Source organism: Vulpes vulpes, chromosome 11 (genome assembly GCF_048418805.1).
Source record: "Vulpes vulpes isolate BD-2025 chromosome 11, VulVul3, whole genome shotgun sequence".
NCBI classification, from domain to species: Eukaryota; Metazoa; Chordata; class Mammalia; order Carnivora; family Canidae; genus Vulpes; species Vulpes vulpes.
Genome location: NC_132790.1, coordinates 37,188,253 through 37,208,758, shown reverse-complemented (window position 1 = coordinate 37,208,758; position 20,506 = coordinate 37,188,253). Strand labels below are relative to the sequence as shown.

The 20,506-nt window shown below is 42.8% G+C and overlaps 1 long non-coding RNA gene across 1 annotated transcript in view; it reads left to right on the top strand.

The window, feature by feature from the left end:
* LOC112932309 (uncharacterized) overlaps positions 1 to 20,506 on the top strand; it is a 22,644-nt gene extending 2,138 nt beyond the window's left edge. The window contains exons 2-3 of the long non-coding RNA XR_003237450.2: positions 16,186 to 16,283; positions 20,394 to 20,506. This is a non-coding gene — a long non-coding RNA (uncharacterized lncRNA). The remainder of the gene's footprint in view (positions 1 to 16,185; positions 16,284 to 20,393) is intronic.

Below are 20,506 nucleotides of genomic sequence, written 5' to 3'. Positions count from 1 at the left end.
ATGGTCAGAATCAATGGTCATAAGACCTTCATTAAATCCACCACTCTCAAGGGAATGAGTTGCCTTAGTTAGCCTGAGGTGAGCTACAAGGAATAATTGCAAGATCACTGAATGGGGTGGTGGTGAGAGATCTTGGGTTTTAGTCCCAGTTCTATCATCTACTTAGTTATGGAAATTGCTAGTTGCTTAGCCTCTCCTAGACCTCACTTTTTCCTTGTTGGTAAACATGGCTGATGATTCTTATCCTACTAATCTCACACGTTGTGAAATAAGAATGGAGTAATATCCATAGAAACATTTTGCAAACTATAACACACAACTTAGATGCATATTATTGTGTCTATTAACTTGGTTCAATGAGAACTGTTGGCCATAAGATACTTTTTCAATCACACTCATATGTGGGGCTTGATCATTATCCAGATGATAATTTAGAATTGTTAAGGCTTTGCCAAAGATTCACCTAAATTTTACTTTTGTGCCAGAAAATTAATAATGCAAAAATGTGAAATTCAGTACTTAAGAAAACCATATTTTAAGCACCCTCATGTACTCCAATGGGATATGGTTATATATGGATAGGTTATTTATAAGTTATTTTTTTATCCACTAAAAAGCAAGTTTCCTAAGAATCTATTAAACAACCTCTTTTGGGATGCCTGGGTGGCTCAGCGGTTGAGCACCTGCCTTCGGCTCAGGGCGTGATCCTGGAGTGCTCGGGTTGAGTCCCACATCGGGCTCTCTGCATGGCGCCTGCTTCTCCCTCTGCCTGTGTCTCTGCCTCTGTGTGTGTGTGTTTCTCATAAATAAATAACTAAAATCTTTAAAAAAATAAAATAAACAACCTCATTCATTTATGTATACCAATTCAATAAACATATGTGAAACATTACTGTACAGGGTGCACACAATATGAAGCCCAAGCAGACCCTGTCTGAAAGAGGTAGCTATCTAGGATGGAAAACTTCTAGAGAGAAGACAAGATAGAATAAATCCCCAGTAGCTGTGATAAAATGTAGGAAGATAAGAGGAAGTGAGAGGTAAAGTCCTAAGGAGTGAAGAGATAAGGGGCTGTAAGAGATAAGGGGATTGATGTGGCTCCCAGCTGTGGGGTAGGGAAGGCTTAGGACAAGGTGCCATTTGATGAGGGAGTAGGGAGCTTTGGACATGGGAATAGCAAGTTCACCTTGGCTCTACCTCAGACTTGCTCTGAGGACTTTAATATTCAATCAGAATGCATAATCCTTGAGTATCAGTAGCATAGAACTACAGTAGAAATAAAAGTTGGAAAGGTAGATATTGCAGACAGATTATAGAGGGGTTAGAAATGTCAGGCTGAGAAATCTGACCTTTATTCAGTAGGTGTAAGATAATAGAATATATATATATATATATATATATATATATATATATATATATATTGGCTTCTGCCCCAGTTCCTGAAATAAAATTCCTCAAAAACTTGCAATTTCCTAAGTAATCAGAACACTAGGAGCATCTTTTGTTCTATTTGGTCTTGGACTTCAGTTCCTAACACAAGGCTCTTGAAACCCTTATAATTTCCTGAGTGATAGGAGTGTCTTTTGTTCTTTTTTTTTTTAAGATTTTGTTTGTTTGTTTGTTTGTTTATTTATTTATTTATTTATTAATGAGAGAGAGAGAAGAGACACAGGCAGAGGGAGAAGCAGGCTCCATGCGGGGAGCCCGATGTGGGACTCAATCCAGGGTCTCCAGGATCACCTTCAGCCCTGGGCTGAAGGTGGCGCTAAACCACTGAGCCACCTGGGCTGCCTGTGTCTTTTGTTCTAATGAGGGGACTCTGAGTGGGCTCCAGGATTGTTCCTGGGTGAGGGCTGGTGGCCAGAAAGACCAAGGCATGATTAGAAGTTTGGCATGTGTAGCCCCCTATTTCTCATGAGAAAGGAGAAGTCTCGAAACTGAGTGAATGATTGGTCATGCCTGCATGATGAAGCCTCCATAAACCCTCAAAAGTATGAGGTTCAGAGAGCTTTCAGATTGGTGAACATATTCATATATCTGGAGCACACCCTAACTCCACGTGTACAGAAGTTACTGCACTCAGGACCCTCCCAGACCTTGCCCTATGTATGGCTGTTCATCTGCATCCTTTATTATATCCATTAATACTTTTGTCACGGTAAATGTTTCCCTGTGTTCTGTGAGCCACTCTAGGAAATTAAACAAACTTGAGAAGAAGGTCAAGGAAATCTTGGGGACCTACTACTTGCAATCAGCATCAAAATGGGGGTGGCAATTTTGTAGGACGAAGCCTTTAACCTGTGGGATTTGACACTATTTCCAGGTAGAGAGTGTCAGAATTTAATTAAATCGTAGGACACCCAGCTGATGTCATGGAAAACTGCTTGGTGTGGGGAAACACCTACCCCCATGATTGGTGGTCGGAAGTATCAGAGGTGAAGTGTTCCATGTGAGCAGTAAAGGAGACACACAGGGGGGTAAGACTAGGTTTTTGTTTTATTTTGTTAAATTCAGTAGGCAGTGGAGAGTCAGCAAAAGTTTTTTGGCAGTGGAGTGAGTGTCTTCATTATAACTGTGCTTATTGAGGATTAATTGGGCAACTTCTGGGAAGATAGAAGGAGAGAAAGTGGAGCCTGAGGGACAAACTAAGAGACTGCATTTTCAAGTGAGAGGTCATGAGAACGTGAACTAGATTATGAGCATTGAGGTGGGGATCAGCCGATAAATATGAGATATTTTGGATAAAGAAATCATAGTTCTTTGTAGCTGATATGAAGACCAGTCCACCAGTTGGGAAGGGGAGAGTCAAGAGTCTTTCATTTACAAATGATGAAAAGTCCACACAAACTTGCCTACACAGAGAAGTGAATTTACTCATTCACTTCACTGAAAAGTACAGAAAATAGGTATACCTAGGGCTCCAATGACATCATCAGGACTTTGGCTTCCCTACCACTCAGTTTCTCTTCTGTGCTGATTTCACTTTATGGCAACCCCCAGAAGCTACTAATTTACATTTCCTGACAATTAAATGTGGTGAAAGAGAAAGTTTGTCTTCCCTACAAGTTCCAATCAACATCCTGGACCCACTTCCTGTTGCACATTCCTAAAGCAATCCCTCTGCTCTAAGAGATTGTTGCAGATTGGCTTAGACCCATATCTGGTCTTTTCTTTTCTACTAGTATTTTAATAATTTATTATTCATGTTCATGAAGACAGCCTAACTGTAGGCCACTGTAAAACATTGCCCTGTGACCAAAATCAGGTCTCATTCTGATGAATTCTTGCTAACAAAAAGATATGGATTCAGAACACTGATGGCTCCTCATCCCATTTTGTCAACTGTAATAATTTTTGCAGGCAAGTTGCTCAAGAATCTGGCACATAGCTGAGCTCATAAAATGAATAAAACCAAGGCTATTTCTAGGGCAGTACTCAAACTGGGCAGTAGAAACACAACATAAGTGCCAGAGGGATTTCAAGTCTGGGAAAGAGGGGAGAATTGTCTGAGAGGGCTGGGCAGAGGACAAATCATTGACCTAAGTCTTGAAGTAAGTATAAGTGTTGCTTCAAAACCATCTAGGCAGAGCACTGAATGCCAGCCAGATGTTGACAAGTCATTTGTATTCCATTTGAAACGGGGTAACAGCTGTAAAAATAACATAGGGCCATCTGCCTGAACTGAGTAGTTTTCACTTTACACAGTACAGGTGATGTCTAAATGATGTTTTTCAATTAAAATTTTACAAAGTGTTTAAGCACAATAGGAAAGCATACCTCATTCAGAAACCTCCATGGACATACCTTTGGTAGAGAAAAGGCTCATTCTGTGAAGTGAATCCATCAATCTGTAAAGTGAATCTTCCCCTCTCCCGCCCCCCGCTTTGAGGAGTGTACATCTATTTTCACATAACGAATTTCCTCGAAAGTCAGGTATGTACACCTGAACTACATTATGAAAAAGTGAGGAATCCCATTATGAAACTTACAAATTTGGGGTCTTTTTATAATGTTGAAAAGGTCAATTTGAAAAGTTGTTAAAGGCACAAATGCAGCTCAAATCAAGTTATTAGTGAAAAACAAACAAAAAACAAAACAAAACAAAAGAAACACACAAACACTGCATATTTTTAAACATAAGGCAAAGCTGCTCTTTCACCTTTCCAGAATAATCATGACCTTGCTGATACAAATTACTATAACATGTAATTTAGCACAAGATCAAAAGTTTGAAAATGAGAAAAGACAATCCTGGTGGAACACTTGATTTTTGATTCGGCAAAGCAGACTGGTACACTGGTCTGGCCAGAGCCCAGCCTTCCTGTAACCACCAACAAGCCCTGTGGGGCTGAGGGCTTGCAGCAATATGTCAGTTTGATTTGCAAAGCCCAGGAGCCTCTTGGCTCTCATTAGGCTGCTAAGGATCTTCCTGAAAGAAGCACAGCTGTTAACAACAATGCTAAGAGAAGACCCTGGCTGGCAAAGAATCACTTTTACTCAATTTTGCAGGTTTCCAACTGGGGACTGGGAAGACTAGAAGGGGCTGGAGGGGGAAAAAGATGATTTTAGTGATCTGTATTCCCTTCTTTTATTTAAATGGCCTCCATCCAGAATTAAAAGAAGGGACAAGAAAAAGAGCTTGCATTTGGCCACCTGTACCTGACATAATGCCTGACACACTGTACAAAAACTCAGTGACAATCTGTAAAATAAATAAATGAGTGAATGGCTGAGTGGTTGGGTGAATGGATGGTAGGTTGGGAAAAGTGCACTCAGTGTGACTTTTTGGGAATGGCCTGTAGTCTAGCTTTCATAGGATCACAGGATGGCGACTAGTTTTGGCTCCTGATTTGCTGAGAGACAAGGAATTATTCAGAAAGCTTACTCATCTGAATCATCTGAATCTGAGGCCTGGGTAACTCCTTTCCAGTCTTATTCTGAAATGTCTCAAACTCTTTTCCCACAGAAAACAAGTTCTGGGAAAAGGAATTCAGGAGCCATAGTCAGTAAACAGAAGCAAAGGTCCAACCCTCTGTTGAATATACAACTTTTCAATCATCTTAACGTTGGAAAAATTGTTAATGATTGCACAGTAGAAAACCAGAGAAACTATTTGAGGTTGAATGCCAAAATGATAGCCCCTTCCTCCCCAGTCTAAATTCCTACTTGTTAAAAAGGTGAGACTCTGGAGGACAGGAAATGTAAGAGGAAACCTTCTGATGCCGCCTGGATTGCTTAGGCTGACTTCAGACCTCTGCAAGTCTGCAGATGGGCCATGAAGGGCTAAGCAGGATCATGCCTTTTCTTTCCCAACACTCAATATTTTTACTTTGGTGGATGGTCAGGTTCACAACTTCTAGTTTTGTCGTTAGATCTAAACATCGGGAATCAAAAAATTTTGAAGGGAAAAATAGGAGGAAAAAGACAGAGGTATTTCAAGAATCAAAATGAGTTTGACCTATACTGAAAGACCTTAATTGGAGCATGGGAAAGAACATTCCAAAGCAAGTCTTGGGTGTGTGTGCATGTGTGTGGGGTGGAGGAGGGAGAGGAAGAGTGAGACAGGGAGAACGGGGAGAGGATTAAGATTGGGAAATAATTTCTGAAGGCCTCTTTCCAGTCTGGTTCAGATGGGACTGTAGGAGGAACACACATCCCTTTGGAAACTGATGGCTCAATGATGAAGGTCCATGAGGCCCCTGTGCCTTTGCCTTGAAAGCTTGTTTGCTTTAGCAGTTTAATAACCTGGAGGCCTTCACCTGGCATCCCTGGATTTTTCTCTCACTGAGTGTTCAGGAACCCTTTTCAGATATTATTAGAAGTTTATGAGCTCTGCTTCTCTTACAGGCCAGTTGGTGACTCAGTTGACCCTTTAGACCCCCACTCTAAGCCCAATGCCTCCCCCTGAGTCCCTGGGAGTCCCTTCTCAGTTCTCTTGTCCTTGATGCCCTCAGAGAGGTAGACAAGAGGGACACCTGGATGGCTCAGTCAGCTAAGCATCTGCCTTCGGTTCTGGTCATGATCCCAGGGTGCTGGAATCAAGCCCCATGTTCGGCTCCCCACTCAGTGGAGAGCCTACTCCTTCCTTTCCCTCTGCCACTCCCCCCAGCTCATGTGCTCTCTCTCCCTCTGCTGTCTCTTTCTGTCTCTGTCTCTCAAATAAATAAATAAAATCTTAAAAGAAAAAAGAGGTAGACAGGAGCTCACACAGAGTTTTAAAACATTTTACTGCTAATCACTCTTACAGAGTTTCTCAACACTCAAGGGACCTTCATGAAAATGATTGGAATTGTTTGTTTGAGACTCTCAAAACTCTTTTTTTATTTTTTTAAAAATTGTTTATTTATTTCTTCATGAGAGACACAGGGAGAGGCAGAGACATAGGCAGAGGAAGAAGCAGGCTCCCCACAGAGAGCCTGATGCAGGACTTGATCCTGGGGAATCCAGGATCATACCCTGAGCTGAAGGCAGATATTCAACCACTGAGCCACCCAGGCATCCTCAAAACTCTTCTAATGACATTCTGTTTCTTGACTTAGTTGCTGGGTGCAAAAGTATATTCAGATTGTGAAAATTCAACAGGCTATATGCTTACAATATATATAATTTTCTTTTTGCCCATTACATTCCAGTAAAATGCTTTAAAAAACCACCCACAGGCAGCCCGGGTGGCTCAGAGTTTAACACCGCCTTCAGCCCAGGCCCTGATCCTGGAGACCCGGGATCCAGTCTCACGTCGGGCTCCCTGCATGGAGCCTGCTTCTTTCTCTGCCTGTGTCTCTACCTCTCTCTCTCTCTCTCTCTCTCTCTGTGTGTGTGTGTGTGTGTCATGAATAAATAAATAAAATATTAAAAAAACAAAACAACAAAAATCACCCAAACCAAATGAATCAGAATCTCAAGGGTTTGGGGCCTGAGAACTAAACTCCTCAAATGATTAAACTTTGAGGGTCTTTGCTAGAAGGAAATAAATGATACAGAAATCACAAATATTCAAAGACCATTATACCAGTGCTAATGAATTGTGTTTCCTAGCCTTTTACATCTACTCATTCAAGAATGCCTATTCCCTAAGTGATTGTTTTGGGGCCGATGGACTAGGTCCTGGCACTCCTGCTGTTGAGGGACCCTACTTGACCTAGATATCATCCCTGCCTTGCTGGAACTCACTGCCTCCAGGAGGAGATAACGAGTTAATTATCCCGATGAAGGCTGTTAGTGCTAAGGAAGGGAAAACATAGGGTGATCTGGGAGCCCTGGAGAACCACCAACCATTTAACCCTTGTAGGGGGTGAATGAAGATCACAAAGACTTACAGCTTCTGCTTTTAATCCTAGAACAGCATGCCCTGACTTTACTCCCAGCCATGGAGGACTGCACTTCCTTTCCCTGCCCTTGGGGATGGCCCCATCTACCAGCACTTGGGACTACAGGACAGGCAGGAAGGAAAACAGATGTCAAGAGGAGACTTGCATTATGGTTTAGAGCACGGGCTCTAGACCCAGGGTTCTTCAGTTCACATCCCAGCTCATTTGCTTAGTAACTGTGGGAATGATTACTATAGTACCTACCTAGTGGTATCATTTACTTCTAGGTGTGGTTACTATGGAGAGTAAGTGGACTGCTATCCATGTAGTGCTCATGACAGTGGCTGGTATACAGTTAGTGCTGTATAAGTGTAGCAGTCATGACTGTTATTGTTGTAATTATTATTGTTGTTCTTCAGTATATCATCAGATGTCCACTGATCATGAGTGGATTAATTACATGTCTGAGAACTTCCAGACAGGGTGACACCCATCTCAGTGGGATCAGGCCACCTACTGGAATGATTCCCTTGGAGCAATTCCTCCCAGCCTGTAAGCAAATGAGCCAAACAGAAAAATGCTTAATTCAAACAAAACAAAAGTTTGATGATTCAAGAGGAGGAAGAAGGGAAAAATATCAGTCACAGTCATATAAGTGCCGTTCCCACAGGCTGTCTCACCATGCTGGGGTGGAGGCAGCTTTCTCGCACCCTATCCATGCAGCTGTTAATGTTACTCAGGGAAATATTCATAACAACAAGAGATTGGAATCATGCGGTGTTTGCTCCAAAATATTCAGTGGACTTACATAAGGACAGCTTTCTTCTCCTCCTTACCACTTGAAGGAAATTCACAGAAGTATCCTCTGTTACTGTTCATTTTCCATTGATGGAAAAATGGAGGCACATCCAGAATGGTCAAGCTATTGGCTCCAGAGAAAACCCAGGCTTGACATCCTTGCCACCTAACTCCAAGGAAGGTGTGTACCATGAGAGAGCCAGACAAGCAACTCCTGGCAATATATGAAGCCTGATGAGTAAAGGTTCAGGATAGGCAGAGCCAGGGGCCCACATACAACAAATGGCAAAATTATACAAAGAAGAGTTTTTTAATTGGACAGGTCTGGATTTGAATCCTGGTTCTTTCAGTATTAGGGCCTGAAAGTGTGTCATCCCCCCCGCCCCCCCCCCCTTCATATGTTGAAGCCCTGGTGTGGCTATATGTGGAGTTAGAGTCTCTAAGGAAATATCTGAGGTTAAATGAGGTCATAAGGGTGGGGTCTTGATCTAATAGGATTAGTGTCTTTAGGAGACACTAAAAAGCTCTCTCTTTCTCCACGTGCATGTGCTGAGGAAAAGTCATTTGAAGACATAGTCAGAAGGTGGTTATTTGCAAGCCAGGAAGAGAGGGCTCACCAGAAACCGAATTAGCTGGAACTTTGATCTTGGGCTTACAGCCTTCAGAACCGTGAGAAAATTAATTTCATTGTTTAAGCCACCCCATATATGGTGTTTGGTTATGGCAGACTGAGCTGTCAAAGACTGTCAGTATGAGTTCTGTGACTGAGCAGTACCTCTTCTCAACTGCCATTTCCTCTTTGGTCAAATGAAGATAATAGTAATCATACATCATGAGATTGTTCCAGTGATTAAATGAGGTAATTCATTCAAAGAACATAGCCAAGGGACCAGCACACAAATATTAAAAAACTTATTCATTCACCCTCTTTATTTAATAGATGTTGATCAAGTACCTGATTTCGGGCCAAGCGTTGTTCTGGGTGCAGGAAATCCAGGGATAACTAAGAAAAATAAGATGGAGTTCACAGTCTAGCTGAGGAGGCAGATGATAAATAATTGTGGGTTATAATAGATGTCATGAAGAAAATAATCAGGAATATGATAGAAAGTAATCCAAGGAGGCCATTTAAGACAGGGTTGTCAGAGAAGGTCTCTCTGAGGAAGATATTTGAGTCAGGGACTCAAGGAATGAGAATGTGCCGATTATCTGAGGAGCTGGTGAACAGGTATTCCAGGCAGAGTGAACAGGTGCCAAAGCCAGGAGGAGAAGGGGCTTGGAGCGCTCCACAGCAGAGAGCGGCTGCTCTGAATGGAAGATGGGAGATGGGAGAGAGGGAAGCAGGAGACAGTGTTTGCTGCTCCTTATGGGGTTGTTTCTATAAGCAGTGGGCAGCTTCTAAACAACTCTTTGGGGGGAATGATACGGACTGATATGGGGTTATAAGAGCTGACTGGCTGTTGTATGGAGAATGGATTTGAGAGATATGAGCAGAAGCAAGGAACCACGTTAGGTGACCTTCATGCAAGTTTGGGGAAAGAAGACAGTGGTTGAGATAGAGGTGGGGAGAAAAATTCAGGTGTTGATTAGGATAGCAGTAGAACAAGCGTTAGTGCTGGATTTGAAGGTGCTGAGGGGAAGGAAGAGTCAAGACGACTCCCAGGATTTCATTGGCACTTAATGTTAACTGAACATGGATGAGAGAGAGGGTGGGGAAAGTTGAGAAGAACAGGTTTGAGAGTCTCAGGGACCTGCAGAGATTTGCAGATCACAATTGGAGAACTGCTAATCTAGGGAATACCAGGGATATTTACAAAAGATGAGGTGGAGGGTGCAAATAAGGGGATGGAGCATTGATATAAAAATGACAGTTCTGTTTTAATAAGAGAGGAGGCAGGAAGACATTTTCTTAGAAGTAATTTCAGGCCGTTCTTCTCTACTAGCATGTGTTTTTTCGGTGAAGTACAAGTCAGTGTTGTGCCCAAGACTGCGAATCCGAGAAACCACCAAGGAGCTGACATCGATGCAAGCGCACGAGGTTTTATTAGCAAGCTCGAGCTTGGGTCCAAGTATACCCGACACAGCGGAGCAGGGACTTGGACTCTGAAGTGGGTTACAGCTGGGTTTTTTATAGGCTGATCTAGGGGATTTTCAGAAGGGGTGGAGGAATTTCTCAAGTTCTGTTTACATTTTGATATGGGGCTTTTAAGGCCATTGAGCTCTGTTCTCATTCTAATATGGGACTTTCTACTTGTTGTCTTTCTGATATGGGATTCTCTGCCTAGGGCAATTCTGAGCTCTATTGTCTTTCTGATGTGGAATTCTGCAGTTTTTCCTATAGAGTTCAGCTCTTATTCACAGGGGCCTAAGATGGCTGTACTTGTGTTAATGCTAAACTTGAGGTGGAATGGCCTTGATTTTTCTCGGCCTCCACATCAGGATCTTCAATTAAGAAGGAAAATAATAAGAATGGGTAGGGGGAATTCAAGGAGAAAAAGAAAGGTGTGAGCTCATTGGCTTGGCAAGTGGGAAATGAATTTGCTAGAGAAACATAGTAAATTTTTCAGGCAGTGCTCATTTGAGGTTTGTGGGCATGAAATTAAAGAGAAACCAGTTGGCTGAGTTTTATGCTTTTTTTCCTGAGAATATTCAGCTGCTTGAATAGAGGCACAGAAAAGGCACATAACTTGGTTCAATGACTACTGAAGTTTTTCTAAATGAGTACAATGGGGAGAGCAAGAAAGAGAGAGAGAGAAAATCAGTTGAGCAAAGGCAGTGAGGTTGACTGCAAGGGAGGGACTGTTTAAACTGGGTAAGAAGAATATGAGGATGAGGGTGAAGGACAGTAGGAAAGGGACAGGGAAGGTAGCCTGGAAGTTTTGATAAGGAGGTTGTCAGGGAGTGGGATGTTTGAAATCAGGGCGGAGCTGCTCTCAACAACAAGGTTTAGGGTGGGACCATGGGAGTGGATGTTTGTGATTGGGGAAGGTTGAAAAAAGCAAGGAACAGAGAGGGCAGGGATTTGGGCAGTCCATTCATGTGTATGTTGAAGGGATCTGGAAGATGACAGGTAGGGTAGGAGACTAAGACCTGAAGCCTGAAAGCAAAGCCTTCAATGAAAGAGGGAGGATGAGTGCCTGGTGAATGGAGGAATGGAGGAGTAGAAATTTGACAACCGCAAGGCATGTGTGTAATCTGGAGGTAGGAGCTTCAAAGGAGCTGCAGTTTTAGAGAGAGGAAGCTGGGAGCAATGGTTTAATAGGTGGAAGAGGGGCAAAGAGGATACTTAGCCTACCTCCTAGCCCCAAGATACACTTAGTGTGAGAGAGAACAGGGCCTTGTGAGGCTGTAGGAAAAGAGTGATCTCAGGGGAAAGATAGGTTTCCACAAGGCCAGGAGAAGAGGGAGTAGTCAGAGCAATGAAGACACGGAGGAGTTTGTGGATCACGGATCTAACTCTGGAGGGCTCTAGGAAAGGGCTTGAGAGGAAAACGAGGAGTGAAGGATTGGATTGAATGGTAAAAAATGCACAGTACTAGCCTTGAACCTCTGTGAGCTCTTGAGATGATCTGTTGACTCTTCCCTGCGAACCTCAATGGGACAGCAAGAGAGAGGGCCATGGGAGTATTCCTCTTTCAGGTCAGCCTGGTATTGCTAAGTACAATTACCATCACCCAGCTCATCTCTCTGCCTCCGGGCATAACTAAATATAGATCGTCCTACTTTAAGGTCTCCCAGAGAAAAAGATTTTATAATTTCTCTCGATAATGTGCTCCATAGTTTAACAATCAGTACCAAGGATACTGCCTGACACATAATAGGTGTCTAATAAGTATTGTTTGAGTTAATTGAATGCATTAATGGTGTCAAAATTTTTCCTTTTATCTCCTTTAATTTACTCATGCTGTGGTGTTAGTCTGTTGTCCTACTGTGACAAAATGGATCCCACAATCATTTTCCTATTTTATAATTTCCAATATCACAGATAAGCTGTTCTGTATAGTTTTCTATTCATATGTTAGTACTATTGTTACTTAGTTATGTCATATCAGTATCTTGGGTCTCCTCAGCTTGATTTAAATACCCTCAGGGGATATTTAAGTGGTTTGCTGATTCTTTCCTCCATGGCATTTAGCCTAATGAAGGCAGAGAGCTAATATTTACTAATTGCTTTTTGAAAACAAATCAATATACGCTCAAATTAATTCTTAAAATAAAAAACGCTTATTTGAAAATTCACGTTTATTCCCAGACAGCCACTGACATGTCCCATAAGCCAACACCTGACCTAACATCCAGACTGCCTGGATACAGACTGCGACTTACTAATTGTGGGACCTTGGGCAAGATCCCTAAGGTTTCTGTACCTCAGTGTCCTTGTCTATAAAACGAAGCCAGTTAAGTTATTACAAATTTTTTGTGATGAATAAATTAATATGTTAAATACATAATCATGGAATACTTTAATAAATGATAAAAAACTCAAGCTAGATCACTAAAATGCCCATTGGTCTATTCAAGAGACTATTCAAGAGACTGTATTGTGACAGAACAGTTAGGCCCACCCTCTACAAATAAAATATTATTAAATGTTTCACTTCTCAGGTAATTAAAACAAGACCAGATCTGTGAAGTTAGCACAGAAAAAACAGTGACCTCCCTTTATAAAAAGGAGAAACATGAGAAAAACCTAGCAACCTAAGTTGAGGCATCCTGAAATAATGACAGGGACTGCCGAAAAATGAGAGTCCATAGCATGAGGCTGAAGGCTTTGAGAAAATGTTTGCTGTATACAATTACAGAAACAGAAAATGCTGCATCAAACACCATAGATGAAGAAAGAGCAGAAAAAAGAAAAACCCAGAAAATATCATTGCACAGCTTATTGTTTCCTTTCACAAGGAAATCAGAGCCCAGTAGTGTAGAAAAGTAGAAGGTAATGACAACGCTACTGTAACTTTTGATGGAAAGCAGGCTGGGGAGCATTTTGCAAATGGGAACTTTGCAGAATCCACAGAGCTTCAGGAATGTTCTCAAAGGCAAAGAAGCAGGTATTTGCATGAACGTGTTAAAGAAAAACCAAGGTAGGTCTGGAGGTCAGAATCAGAAACATGATATACAGTCAAGGACGAATGTAAATCTTGATTCATTGAGTACTAAAATTAATGAAACAACAAGAAATTTAAAAAGTGAACCTAGAGACTTAAAAAAACATGACAAACAAAATTCAATAAAAGTTTTCTCTTTTTTTTCTTTTATGAAAGAAAGTGTAATCAACCAAATTGCTTTTCAAATATTACGTTCCTAAAAAGGCAAAAGAAGACATTATTATGCATTTAATATATTCATTTTTACAATATTAAATATAGAATCCATAAGCTACCTACAGGAGCATTTCAATTTCCAAGTAACATTCTTTAGGTTTTCATGGTGGTAGGATTAAATGTGATGTTTAATTTCCTTTTTCATAGTTGATGTGTTATTTTGAAACAAAAACTTCAAAATATTTTACTTATGAAAGATCACATTAATTAAAAATTGACCAAAAGACCCTAAACTAAGGGGACTTGGAGCTGATTTGCCTGTGTTGGGGGAGAAGAAGGTGGGGCCCAGAATCCAGAAGCTGGCATCAGAATCTACTCCATTCTCTATCTGGGTGTGTAGTCTGGAAGAAGTCAGTGTGACACAAATGTAATTTGCAGCTGACCCAGCATTGGAAGGTGTGGCACATTATATACAAGACAGAAAAAACCCACTGAAATCTGATTCAGAGACGCTAGAAATACTGCCTTGCAGTAATTTTAGAAAAGAGAAAGAGCAAGGCCAACACTGCACAGTATTTAATTCGTAAACACTGGCTGGAGCTTGCTGTGAAATGGCAGAAAGGACTCTGAAGCTTTTTTGCAGTCAGAAATCCTGAGCTCAAGCCCCTACTGTGTCTCTCAGGGATGGTGTGCACTTGGGTGAATCTTTTAAACTCCCTGGGCTTCAATTTTCTCATTTTTTTTTTTAAAGAAAAAATTTATTTATTTACCTTAGAGAGAAAGATAAAGAGAGGCAGAGGAGGAGCAGGAGCGAAAGAATCCTAAGCAAACTTGACACCCAGTGCAGAGCCCATCTTGAGGCTCCATCTCACAACCCTGAGATCATGACCTGAGCCGAAACCAAGAGTCAGATGCTTAACCGACTGAACTACCCAAGCGCCCTTTCAATTTTCTCATTTTTATTTATTTATTTATTTTTATTTTTATTATTTTATTATTATTATTTTTAAAGATTTTATTTATTTATTCATGAGAGACACACACAGAGAGAGAGAGAGAGAGAAGCAGAGACACAGGCAGAGGGAAAAGCAGGCTCCATGCAGGGAGCCCGATGTGGGACTCGATCCCGGAATTCCGGGATCATGTCCTGGGCAGAAAGCAGGTGCTAAACCGCTGAGCCACCCAGGCATCCCCAATTTTCTCATCTTTAAAACAGCTTTCTAAAGCACTGCAGGGATGTTCCAAGGGCCTACAGTGATGGCAGCAAAGGTAGTATTTATTCAAAATACCACAAAACAATGGCAAGAATGACATGACAAATTTAGAATCAAGCAGATCTGAATTCACTGGAAGTTAAATCATAGCTTTTCTTCTAAGTGACTGTTGGACTTTGGGCAAGTTTGTATCACTCTCTATTTTTTAAAAAAGTTATCTATCCCAAATATTGGAAGAACTATTATTCTCTAGAAGCTCAAGTGTGATTGATTCTCATAGAAGGATCTTGAAAGGCACCAAGGTGGAAGTGAATTTGAAGGTGGCTGATCCAGGGAAGGAAATTTCTAGGGACTGGAAGAAGAATGCAGGTGAGTTGGAGAATCTCTTAGGCTGGTGTCATTAGCAAATAATGGCCAATATTATTGAGCAGTATATTACTTTTCGAATGCTGCTGTCACAAATTATCACACATTTAGTGGCTAAAACAAGACAAATTTATTATTTCACAATTTATGTGGGACAGAAGTTCAACATCGGTCTACTCTAGGTAAAATCAAACCCATGATCCTCCTGGAGGCAAGAATTCACTTCCAGGCTCATTCAGGGTGTTGGAGTCAGTTCTCTGTGGTTAGGAGTGAAGTCCCTGTATCCTTTCTGTCTGTCATCTGAGGGCTACTGTTAGCTCCTAGAAGCTTCGTGGTGGTCTTCATCTGTGGCCTACTGCATTCTTCAACCCTTAGTGGTGGGTCCTGTTCTTGTTTTGAGTCTCTCCGATTTCTTTTGCTGCTATGTCTTTTTTTCTAACATGCACCTTTAATAAACACAGCTATCAGATCACACTCTGCTGCCTGTGGCTCCATTTCTGTGGGTGAGGACAGGGTGGAGGCTAGGAGGGGGGATTTTGTGGGCCTTCTGTCCTGCCCCACCTCCATCCTGGTTTCATGTGCTGACGCAGAGCCTGGCTTCTACTAGGAGCAAACAAACTGACTTGCTTGAGGAGATGCCTTGGGCAGGTGTCTGGAGGCAGAGCTCAAGTGTGGATCCAGGATCCATCATGGCAATGGAAGGAGGGCAGTGGGAGTCTGACCTCAGGGGGCTCTGAAAAGTACACAGCACCTGAGTCAAGCAGCCCCTGGAAGTAAGGGCTAAGCAAGGAGACACCTCACACCAACAGCAAGCTGTTAGCAGCTGAGGACGGGTGCGCTGTGGGCAAGAGGGCCCCAGACAGACTAGCCTTGGCATCCATTGCTGTGACTGAAGCCACTCCCACATTTCCCACATACCCACCCGTGCCCTCGTGGTCCAGTTTCTGGTTTCCAGCTTTGGGGGTCTCTTAGGCTTAAGCAGGCTCCCCTTCTTCAAAGAAAGAGAAACACTTCCTGGAATACTCAGGATCACCTGTGTCAGGGTCCTGCTGTGGCAGGTCTCGATGTTTCTCTGAACTTCCAGGGACCCCAGCTCACAGAATCACTGGTCAAGTGGCCAGCTGCAGAGGGGATTTTATCTGAGGGATTCAGTAGGGACACCCATGAGCAACATGGTCTCTGGGGCACCTCTTGTAGGTCGTTGCTTCTCTGGTCTTCTTATGGTTTGTCTTGTAGAGTGAAAAGCCCTTTCCAAGATCCTCTCCTGGTGCATGTCACTACACTTGCCCACAGGTGAAGCTTACCAGGACTGAAGCAGCCCAAGGAGGGCTCAGGTGGGTGACTGACCAGCTCATTATTTCATGGGAGCCCAAGTGTGATGCCCCTGCGTAATCAGATCCCACAGCTAACAGGTTGGTCCTGCATCCCAACCATGAACCAGCAAAGGCCTGGAAGAAGATCAGGGTGTTGGGGGCACTGAGGAGTGGCACCTGACAGAGGCCCCATCTCAGATCTGGGCCCTGCTGAGCAATTGTTCCTTTTATAGCCATAGCCACTGGGGTGGAAGAGGGATAGAACACTCATCCTCTTCTGGAACTTCTCGGGGCCCACAGTTCACACAGAAATGGGCAGAGACTGCAGGGTGAGCTTTGTCAGCTCAGTCTATTGGGATAATGCAGTGGGCAGGGTCATCAGAGGAAGGGAAGAAAGGATGAATAGACTGGCCTTCAGGGTGCTAGGGACCAAACATGGAGTCCAATCTGGGCTTCTTGGATCCAGAATTAGCTACATCCACACTGCCCCAGACCTCACCCTCAGGGAGGGGCCTGTGCCCACTGGCAGGGCCATCTGCCACACCCCATGCAGGCTCTGTCCCCTGAAGTCTTCAGGTACCAGGCCATGCCTAAGCCATAGAACAGAGAGCCTGGAACCTGTTTCTGGGACCCAGGGGGCCACATCGGAGGTGTGCCAGGTCAGGTACAGTGGGAAAGACTGAAGGTTCCAGCAAGCCTGTTGTACACTCAGCCCAGGAGCACATGCCCAGGCAAGCAGGTGAGCCAAGTCAGCCCAAGGAGGCAGCCGTGGCCCCTGGCAGTGCCCCCTACTTCACATGACCAACATCCTGCTTCAGTTGCTCATACTTCTGCTTCAACCTGTCATGCCCCTGTAGCAGCTGCTGATTCCTGGCTATGTAGGCCAGGCTCTGGTGGTAGAGCTGCTCCAGCTGGATCTATCTCAGCGTCCTCTGCCTTTCCAGGGGAACCTGGGGAATATTCTGGACCAGGGTGATGAAAATGGGATCCTTGGTGGGTGCCTGCTACACATCCTCCAGGATCTGTTCCACTGTGGGGGACCCTGAGCTAGTTGTCAACACCACTCACATTTTGGCCTTGGAACCCACCCTTGTGTGTGCATCCTGAGCTGCCAGCACCACCAAGCTCCCACTTCTACCTGCTGTTGCATCTCTTCCACCTCTAGTGAGAGAAACCTCTCTGCTTTTAAGGGCTCATGTAATTAGATTTGGCCCATCCACAAAATCCAGGATAATCTCTCCATTTGAAGGCCCTTAATCTAAATTAGATCCATGCTATTTCTTTCTCTGGGTCTACGGATTAGGGTGTGGACATTTTGAGGGGCCATTCTCCTTACCACAGCCCTTTATATGGGCCAGGCACTTTGCTAAATGCATTCTATATGTTATCTCATTTAATCTCCTCAGTAACTCCATGCAATTTGATTTTTTTGGTCACTCTATAATGGAGGAAACTGACATCCAGAGATGTTAATCAGCTTGCCCAGAGTCACACAGTTAGGAAGTATAAGACAAGAATTTGAGGGTAGGTCATCTGAGTCTAGAGCTCATGTCTCTATAGAGATAAACATTAGGAGGAAAGTCACCAAGTTGGAAGGCCTTGAATGCCAGAGTGAGATGCATGGGCTCTTTTTTTGTGTGTAGTAATGCTCCATGTCATCATGTGGGGGAAAAAACACCTAAAACACAGACTCTCTGTGGAAGACTGAATGGTATTTGGAAAGCATAGGTTAGACATACATTCCTGGGGGATGGAAGGCAGAGATTACAGTTTTTAAGGAACATTGAACTGGTCTCAAGAAATTATATTCTTGGAAAGAATCCAATATAGTCTGTCAAGGCACAGTATGGAAATATAACCATGGAATAGATAAAAACACAAAGTTATTAGCCTAGATTCTGGGAGGTCTCCACAGGCTGTGATGGAGCCTGAATGAAGGTCACTCTTGGTTTATTTAATATCTTCATGAGAGATCTTGGAACACAGAGTCTTCATCCTTTTTTAATGAATTTCATGAAGATAACAAAATGGTTCAAGTTATAGTCATCAAAGAGGACAGAAGAAATGTTGACAGGAAACATTTCCCATTCAGCTTGGTGAGGGGGGAAGCAAGGAATTCAAAACACAGATAGTCACTAAGATAAGAAGCCTGAACAGAGCCACCATGATTTAAGAGTTCTGCAATAGGCAAAAAAGACAGCGAAGAAATCATGAAAGTGAAATGTGGTAGCTAATCTGAGCACTGGTTCCCAGATACACAAATTTCCAGAAGTCACAAACATCTGTGCTTCAGGGTACAGCTGGAGGGAGGGCCCTGGTCATGCCCTGCACTGCTTCCAGGGTACCAGTGAGTAGGAGTAGTTTGAGGGGAAGCTGAGGTGGAGCAGCACCAAGGGGGTTAGAGAACAGGGTAAAGTATGATATGTCCATTAAGTAGAGTAGCTGGACTTCCTCTTACCTTGCCCACCTGCCCTCACCATTCAGTTAAATTAAAGTCTTTGGGCCTGGCCCACAGGGCAGTGTTAAGTAATGCTTGAGCTTCTCCCTGAAGAATCTCTCAGGAACCTCCTGAGTTCATGACATCATTGTGTCAGATTGGTTGGTAATTACTGGCCTACTTGACTCTCTTCTCTAAACTATGACTCCATAAAACCATCTGAAGAAAACACAGGTTAGGAGGTTGTCCACAGAACTGGCTTTAAATCCTTTTTTGGGTTCAAGATCCCTTTAAAAATTTAATAAAAGCTGTGGATATCTTTTTTCCTAGAAAAATAAATGCATAATTACAAAAACATTTGCATACAAGTCTAGAGGATTCATGAAACCCCTCCAACCCAGGGGGAATCCCCTGGTCTCTTTCCTCCAGGTTAACAACCTCATTGTTATAGCAATGGCAAATGCTCAACTCTCTTGCTACAATCTTCACCACTCCCTACCTCAGCGCCCCCCCACCACATGTTTCCAATATTTTCCTGCTGAGCCTGCTTATGGTTTCAAAAATCTACCTCAACACAGTACTCTCCAAGTAGTCCTACCAATACTTCCAGAACTGGTACCAACTTCAATCCTAGGAGAAGCAAGAGAAGCTAGGAGAAAGACTTTTTCAAGGCAAAGGAAATTTTCTAGGTGAAAAGAATGGGAAAATGCTGAGTAGGATGAGGATGAAGAAAAAGATTATTGGAAAAGTCAATTAGATGCTTGGGAACCTAGAAAGACACTTTAAACAGAGCTGCGCATTGCAGCAGATTGTAGTAAACTAAATTGATGAGTCTCCCTGAACATATTCTAAATAATCAGTTGTATGCATAGGGACAAATATACAAGGGTATTTACTATCGTATTATTAAAATAGTACTAGTACAAATTGAAAACAGTCTAAAAGCCAAATATTAGAGATTTTGGTTAATTTGATTTTAATGTATCCATTCTATGGAATAATATTAGTAAGAACTCTTTAAGTAACAGAAATTTGAATCAAACTAATTCAAGCAAAGAAAGAAAAAAAAGAACTTGTTAGCTGATGCAATCGAAGAGTGCAGAAATTGTCTGGATTTAAGAAAATGCTGGGATGATGTCCTTTGATCTTGAAATCTCTCTCCCCCCACCTCCCCCTTTCCTGCTCCTAATCCTTCCCCCCTCCTCTGAGAGGGACTCATTTTTAGAGATCTCTCTACGTGGTGAAAAGGATGGCCCCTATGGTTCTAGCAATTCTAGAGCTCACTCTCACCACAATAGAGAAAGCTTCCATAACTCACCTTCTAAGCCAGGCTCCTAGACCAAGAATATTGACCCTGTTTGGGTCACTCACCCATCCTTCAACCAACTGCTGTGCCCAAAGAGCTGGAGTACTGTGATTGGTCAGCTGGAGTGCATGTGCCTTCTTTGACAAACCCATCAGAGTCATGTTGTGTGAAGAAAAGTCATCTTCCATGGGAAGAAAAGTGATCCCCCCCCCCAAAAAGTGTCCATCATAATGGCAAACTTGTTTCTAAAAAATAGGATGTAGATCAATATTAATGAGCATGGAGGCTTAGGGGAATGAGGAGAAACTGAGATGCCATCACAGCTCTGCCTGGAATTCCTCTGCCCAGAACCCCCCACCTGACACTCCTATCCCTTCTCCTTCTCTAGGCTAATGACTACATGGAACACACAGAATAATGCCCACCCTTCTCCAAAGATGTTTATGCACAAATCCCGGGAGCCTGTGACTATGTTGCCTTACCTGGTAAATAGGACTTTGC